This window comes from Benincasa hispida, unplaced genomic scaffold (genome assembly GCF_027475165.1).
Source record: "Benincasa hispida cultivar pf3 unplaced genomic scaffold, pf3_genome.v1.1 HicScf521, whole genome shotgun sequence".
NCBI lineage: Eukaryota > Viridiplantae > Streptophyta > Magnoliopsida > Cucurbitales > Cucurbitaceae > Benincasa > Benincasa hispida.
The window spans coordinates 1-7,855 of NW_028326626.1; positions in this window are offsets into that span (position 1 = coordinate 1).

Genomic DNA, 7,855 nt, shown 5'->3' on the forward strand with positions numbered 1-7,855 from the left:
CTTCAAAGGTGAATATTCATACGGAGGTAATTCTTTTTTTGTCTTTTAATAGGAGAGTTTAGTTTCAATTGCGTCTTCGGAATCTGTTAGAAGTAAACAGATCAGAAGGAAAATTGTTTAAAATGGATGGCTAACATTCCAAAAAACACATCATTTTCTAACTATTTTACTTCTACCTATCATATTTGTTTTCATCAAAGTTGTCCCCACTGTCTACAGTTTACATATTAAGAACCTTATTTCCCTCATCTCCAATCCTTACAATTTAAACTTATTGTGATTTAAAATGAAAACTGCATTGTCAAAATCATATATTGAATTAGATCTGCATTGCTTTTAGTTTCCAAGCTCTAATATTAGATTAAAAAAAAAAACTAAAAACTATATAATTATAGAAAATGTTAGGTTTCAATATTTAAAATCATAAAAACTTAATTAGTGTCACCATAAAGGCCGACTACTAGTTATTTTAAAGTAACAATGAATGATCCCAAAAATCATTAATATTGCTACATTAAAAAAATGTTTCTATATGAACAGTTAGTTTATGATGAATAGTGTTTTGGATATTTAAAAATATATTATCGTAGCTCAACAACATGTGGGATTGAACATACAAATCTTAAAGTTTTGATCGATGATATATAATTTATGTTTTAATTATGTCACTATGGATCGAACTCTATTTAGTTTACTCTTTATTAGAATTAGGATTTGAATGTATGAAATTATGATAAATTGTTTCTAAAAAGATATCATGGTGCCAATTTTTAAGAAATTATACATAATAATGCAAGTAAGTACAACAAAATGCTTATGACAATAATTATTTGTTGTTACAAAAGTCTTCACGTTTATATTTTGTTTGAAGTTAGTTAGTTTGTTGATGTCGATGTTTACTATGAATTCGACAAGTAAAGAATAGAGAAGATCAACACACAGATTTACATGTTTCACTAATAGTGTGTTAGCTACATCCAGGAAGTAGAGGCCAATTTTATTAGAATGAGTGTTACAGAATGCAAAATGATGGCGACTCTAGGGTTAGAGAGTTTTTATAGTACAAATCTCTAAATGCTAGGGTTATAATCGTAAATAAACCATAAATAATTAAGTATGCCAAATAATGTCAAATAACGAGCCCCTGGACTACATCGTTTAAAGTGCCAGATAACAGATTCAAGTCATTCCAACAATGAATATATTTGGAAATGTTTTAAACAAATCAATCTAACAGAAATTTTGGAATGTTGAAACTTGTTTTCTTAAATTATTAAATGACAAAAAGTAGGTAGTTTTGAATACTACTGCAAAACAGCATTCGGTAGCTCATTTTTTTATTTCTCCAACTTTTTGTGAAAATGACTACTTTGAATTATACAACTTTTTTTTAAAACTTCGATCGTGATATATGTACAAACCGTGAAATCATAACCTAACATACCTTTTTCGATTTTTTCTATGCCTAAATTTATAATAATTCTTATGATTCTGTTTAGCATTATTTTTTAAGTACTTCAAAAATTAGTATGTATAAAATATTTTTTTAAAAAAAGTACTTGGAAAGACATTTCAGGTTGGCTTTAAGTCAAAACATTGTTGAATTATTTATAACTTTAACTATTGAGGACACAAATCAACTTCAAGTCTTTTTCTTCTTTTATATCATATAAAGTAAAATCAATTTACCTCTAAACTTATATGGTTAAATAAATTTTAAAATCATAAACAAATAATCATGTGAATGTAATCCACAACCTTTTATTAATGAATCAAGGAAAAAAGTTACATTTTTGTCTTTATAATTTTTTTTTAAGTTGCACGTATTTGGTCCCTAGAATTTTTACATTCAACAATTTATGCCTGAGGTTTGCATTTTGAAGCATTCTTAATTCATTAGTATTTCTGTTAATTACTGAAGAAAGGATGATGTAATACCTATCTCCTTTTTTTTTTTTTGGTATAGACCTACCATTAGTGATTTATAACCATATTTTTGTTGGGTTATATATCCTAAAACTCGTAGTTTGTAAATAATAAACAAAAATGAAGTTTATTCGGACAAATGCTGTTAAATGAAAATGAATTGATTGTTTAATAACTCTAAATCCAATAAACTACGAACCCTTGGTTATTGTAATGAATACTTCGACTTTATGTGAAGACGTAAATTGGATCAAGTTCGAGTAAAATAGCCTAAATACTCTATAGTACTTGGATTAGGTTAGGTACCTATTTCTGGAGATACTATTGAATACGGTTCGCTTTATGATTGTTACAAATGTTGTAAAGTATCATAAACGATGAGATTGTGTAAGACTGACTACGAAATAATCACTATTATTTATTACCATTGTTTACTGTTAACACTGATTAGTTTCATTTCTTGATGACCTAGATAACTTGATATGAATCCTGAGCTGTCTATGAACTTTTGTTTATTCGAGATTGTCCCTTGATCTACATAGGTCAGGGTAAGCTTAGCAGTGTTGCTTAATATGCCTCCCATTTGAAGGATAAGACTGGGTAGATATAGTTGGGGACATAAAATTCGCAAGATGGAATTCACTCTTACTGATTATAGGGATGGAATTCACTACCAGTTTAGGGCTATTCTTGGAGGAATTTTCATTGATTTCAAACTTTCATTGAATTCTGATTGATGTTCTTAATTTTGTTTAATAATTAATCAATCCATTTGGATTTGGCTAGAGTTCTTGTTTTATCTTGTCGGTGGTTCTTGATCTTGATTATTTATAACTGATGGAATTTAAATCTAGTTTTTAGATCAATAAGTTTAAATGTAATTGATCATTTTGTTGAGTTAGTTTCAAGTTTCACTAATCATTTGTGTATAAGTTGTAATTTTATTAATTATGACGTGATTTCAGGCTTAATTGATCATATTTTGGTTTTAAGTTAAGTTAGGTTGCTTATTTTATTGACTTGAATTTAAATTTTCATCGATCATATTTTTGGTAATATTCACATGTTTCTTTAATTGTACTATGTAATTTTTGGTAAAGATTATTTGGTGTTCTGTTCCCATTATTTTTTTTCTGTATAATAATATTATTATATTATTGTCTCTTACATTTTAGAGTGGATTGGTCGAAGTAATATGTTATCAAAGTAGCCTCTGTAACATTCATTTCGTTTGGGAGAAAACATTTAGAATATTTTAGTCAAAAATTCATAAAAGGACTGTAAAAATAATATTTTTCATTAATTTGTGAAATAAATTTAAACAATATAAGGTAGAGTGTGAACATTATCTTTATCCTCTTGAATCTTTTTTGAGGTATGAACAAGGATACTACTTGTTACTTCATGTCCAGGAATCCTATGTTGTCCATCATGTGGAGATATGCAGTGATCAATTGGATACTTCCCTCTTGCATATTGATTAGAATCATCATGTAGTTCTATAGGAACTTCTCTATTGCATACAACATTGGCATCATCTTTAAGATGACCAGGATTGATAGACCTAATTGCAGTTGCAATTTCAACAAAGTTCATGCTTAACAAAAGGACACCAATAAAAACAACCATATTCTCTTTGGAGATAATCATTTTTTTATAATAACGAACGTCAATGTACAAAATAATTTGCTTCGAGCTACAATGGTTTGTTTTGACAAAAGACATCAAATGTTAATATTTATATGGAGGTAATTCTTTTTTGATGTCTTTTAATAGGAGATTTTAGTTTCAATTGCATCTTTGGAATCTGTTGGAAGTAAACAGATTAGAAGGAAAATTGTTTAAATTGGATGGCTAACATTCCAAAAAACACATCATTTTCAAACTATTTTACTTCTACCTATCATATTTGTTTTCATCAAAGTTGTCCCCACTGTCTACAGTTCGCACATTAAGAACCTTATTTCCCTCATCTCCAATTCTAACAATTTAAACTTATCATGATTAAAAATGAAAACTGCATAGTCAAAGTCATATATTGATTTAGATCTGTGTGAATTTTAGTTTCCAAGCACTAATATTAGATTTAAAAAGATTTTTGAAACTATGAAATTAAAGAAAATGTTAATTTTCAATATTTAAAATGATAAAAATTTAATTAGTATGTGAAACCCGGATTTCTATTTTTCTTACTTAAGCAGGTGATTAAGGGAATTAATTGAGTGGATGTTAAATCCTATGTCAAAGAGTATGAAAAATCCTAAGTGTTTAAATAAAGATTGTTTAGTAGCTTTGAGATAAGCCTTAACTAGTAGCAAATTGGCTAAGTATAACACATGCATTGGAATCTGGAAAATTGACTAAGGTTGTTCCATGCATTGACCTTGCTCATTTAGAGGTTATTTGCGCATTGAAGGAAGCCAAAGTGTGGCCAAGAGAAACGCATGCGGTAGCCTATGTTTGAGAGGTTAGTAGAGCATGTAGTAGCCTCACGATGTGCGGACATAGGCGCAAGGCACTGGAGATCCGTGCGCAGGTTGATTGTGTATGTGGCGATGCTACAAGATAGATGTGGCAGCCTTGCTACACGTTGGATGCGCCGGCCTTGCTACGCGATTGATGTGGCGATGCAGTCGATGGTATGCGGCAGCACTACACGTTGATGGTATGCGGCTGAAGGTATGTAGCCGAAGGTATACGGTCGATGGTATGCGGCCGATGGTATGTGGTCGAAGGTATGCAATTGATTGTATGCGGCAACACTACGCATTGGTGGCATGTGGCGATACTATGCGTTGGTGTCATGCGGCGATACTATGCGTTGGTATCATGCTGCGATACTATACATTGGTGTCATGCGGCGATACTATGCATTGGTGTTATGCGGTGGTGCTATACGGTGGTGTTATGCGGTGGTGCTACGCAATGGCATGCGGCGATGCTACGCGATGGATGCGGCAACACTATGCGATGGTGAGCTATACCATGAGGTGTTGAGTTGCGAACCAAGTCGACCCAAAGGTTGTATGCGTTGGTGATATGCTAGGTGCCGAGGACATCCGAGGCATGTGGACGCATAGGACAAGGCTTGAGCAAATAGTATGCAGTGGAAGAAAGTTGGTCATAATCCTAGTTGAGCGCATAAGGCAAAGGTAAGCCATGCGGTAGAGGGCATGCGGCCAAGGATGAGCCTTGCGAGCATCTAGCATATGCGACCAAGTTGCGTCAATGGGATGCACGGGGGAAGGTTGCGTTAATTGGAAATGGCACAACCGAGGTTAATAGGTCACATATGGGGAAAGGTGCTAGGCGGCCATGGCTTGAAGGGTGTTATATTGAGATTTAAAGACACCGCATTCAAGATCATCATCCGGACATGTTGCTTGTTGGGAAGAAATCTTAAGCCTTAAGCAAATGAGGTGGATGCACAAGAAGACATGAAAACTTGAGGGCTATGCGTTGGTAAAAGGGGAACAAGACACCTTGGATTGCGTGATGCAAGGTTGCGTTAATAGTGTAAGGAAATGACACTTGGACATGCGGCCAAGTAGGAGGTGTCGGCCTTAGAGAAGTCTTGGACGTCTATAAATAAGGCCAAGGACTTTAGATGAGAACTCAAATTCTCTTCAAAGGACATAAAGAAGAGTGTATGAAGGCTAATGGGGAGAGACTATGTGTTGATGAAGGAACGCATGCGTTGGTAGCAGAAACCTTGCGTTGGTCATGAAGTTCCAAGAGGGGAAGATGTTGTCGAACAGGAAGGTTTGGAAAAAGCATCACCTTGGGACGAAGTGATCTCCCAGAATACTTGTGTCTTTGAAGTAATTTCAAAGCCACCTGAAAGCTAAAAGAGTCTAGTTTTCAGGATAGGGTTGCCAGAGAAGAAGCTCCAAGGAATCAGGCTGTAGAATGAAGAAAAGACAGAAGGGTTGAGCTGTCAGGTAAGTTGGGCCAATCTTTATTTTTTGAGGATTCTGGCCAAAGCACGAAGTTTTCTTAGCTAAGATTTTGAGATAAGATTTCTGAGATATTTTAGAGCATATTTGTAGAAGGAAATAACTCGAGATAAAGCGTAGAACTATGAGTAATTAGAGCTTTAAGTTGAATCTTGAATTTAGGGTTCAAAAGAGGAGCCCGAGAAGATCAAGGAACTTTTAAGAGAAAGATTCCTATCCTTACCAAGGTGAGTGGTACTTTCCTTTACGTCTTAAAGCATATCTTTTAGAATAAATTGTATATGATTATGTTATGAATGAGTACCTAGCATGAGAATGAGATTATGTGATCGAGATGGTCAGGGGGTCAATGGACCTAGTTCCTGAGCCCGAAAGCAAAACCTCACGGGATGGTCAGGGGACCAAGAGCTCTAGTTCCTAAGCCTGAGGGAGGATCCTCATATGAGATGGTCAGGGTCGACGGGCCTAGCTTTTGAGCCCATGAGTGGGGAGCTATGTGCACGTAGTAGATATAGAAAACAAAGGGGAAACTCAAAAGAGTAAGTATTTGTAATTAGTAACAGTTAACTATCTACCGTGTGTGTAGGTAGACAACATACTCATTCTAAGTAGTTATTAGTTTAGCTATCTACCATGCGTGTAGATAGAGTTGAAAATAGACTCGTTCAAGACTGTGGTTTGAACGTAACCTCCTACTTATGATATGCTTATTATTTATGAGTTGAAATTGACACTAGAAGTTGTTTACCACTCACTGAGCTTTGTGAAGCTCATTCTGTTATTTCATGTTTTCTTCCTAGGTAGCAAAAGGTGAGGAATTCCTGGGTGCTGCTAAGGTCAAGGTCTGCCATAAGCCACAGTTACACTTCCAGAGGGTTTTAAATCAGTAGTTATTGTAAACTTTGTAGTTAAGTATTGGAGTTGTACAAACGTTAAATTGTTGTAATAAAATGGGTCTACTTAATCAGTTGTTGTATTTTGTTGACTTTAAGTTTACTGAATGGAGTAAAGAGGTTCAGTTGGACAGTAGGTATCATAAAAGAGTGGTATCTGGGGTCCCTCATACCTCTCCTCGGGCTTAGGAGTGCGGGCTCGGGGCGGGGTGTGACCTAGTATCACCATAAAGACTGACAACTAGTTCTTTTGAAGAAACAATGATTGATCCCAAAAATCATTAATATTGCAACATTAAAACAATGTTTCTATATGAACCGTTAATTTAACAATTATTGATGATGAATAGTGTTTTTGACATTTAAAAATAATTATTATCGGAGCTCAACAACATGTGGGATTGAGCATGCAAACCTTGAAGTTTTGATCAACGATATATAATTTATGTTTTAATTATGTCACTTTGGATCGAACTCTATTTAGTTTAGTTTTTATTAGAATTAGGATTTGAATGTATGAATTTATGATAAATTGTTTCTAAAAAGATATCATGATGCAAATTTTTAAGAAATTATACATAATAATGCTAGTGAGTACAACAAGATGCTTACGACAATAATTATTCGTTGTTACAAAAGTCTTCACGTTTATATTTTGTTTGAAGTTAGTTAGTTTGTTGAAGTCGATTGTTACTATGAATTCGACAAGTAAAGAATACAAAAAATGTAAAAGAATATAGAAGATCAACACACAGATTTACATGTTTCACTAATAGTGTGTTAGCTACATCCAGGAAGTAGAGGGCAATTTTATTATAGTGAGTGTTACATAATACAAAATGATGGCGACTCTAGGGTTAGAGAGTTTTTATAGTACATATCTCTAAATGCTAGGGTCATAATAGTAAATAAACAATAAATAATTAAGTATGCCAAATAATGTCAAATAGCGAGCCCCTGGACTACATCGTTTAAAGTGCCAGATAATAGATTCAAGTCATTCCAACAATGAATATATTTGGAAATGTTTTAAACAAATCAATCTAACACAAATTTTGGAGTGTTGTAACTTGTTTTTTT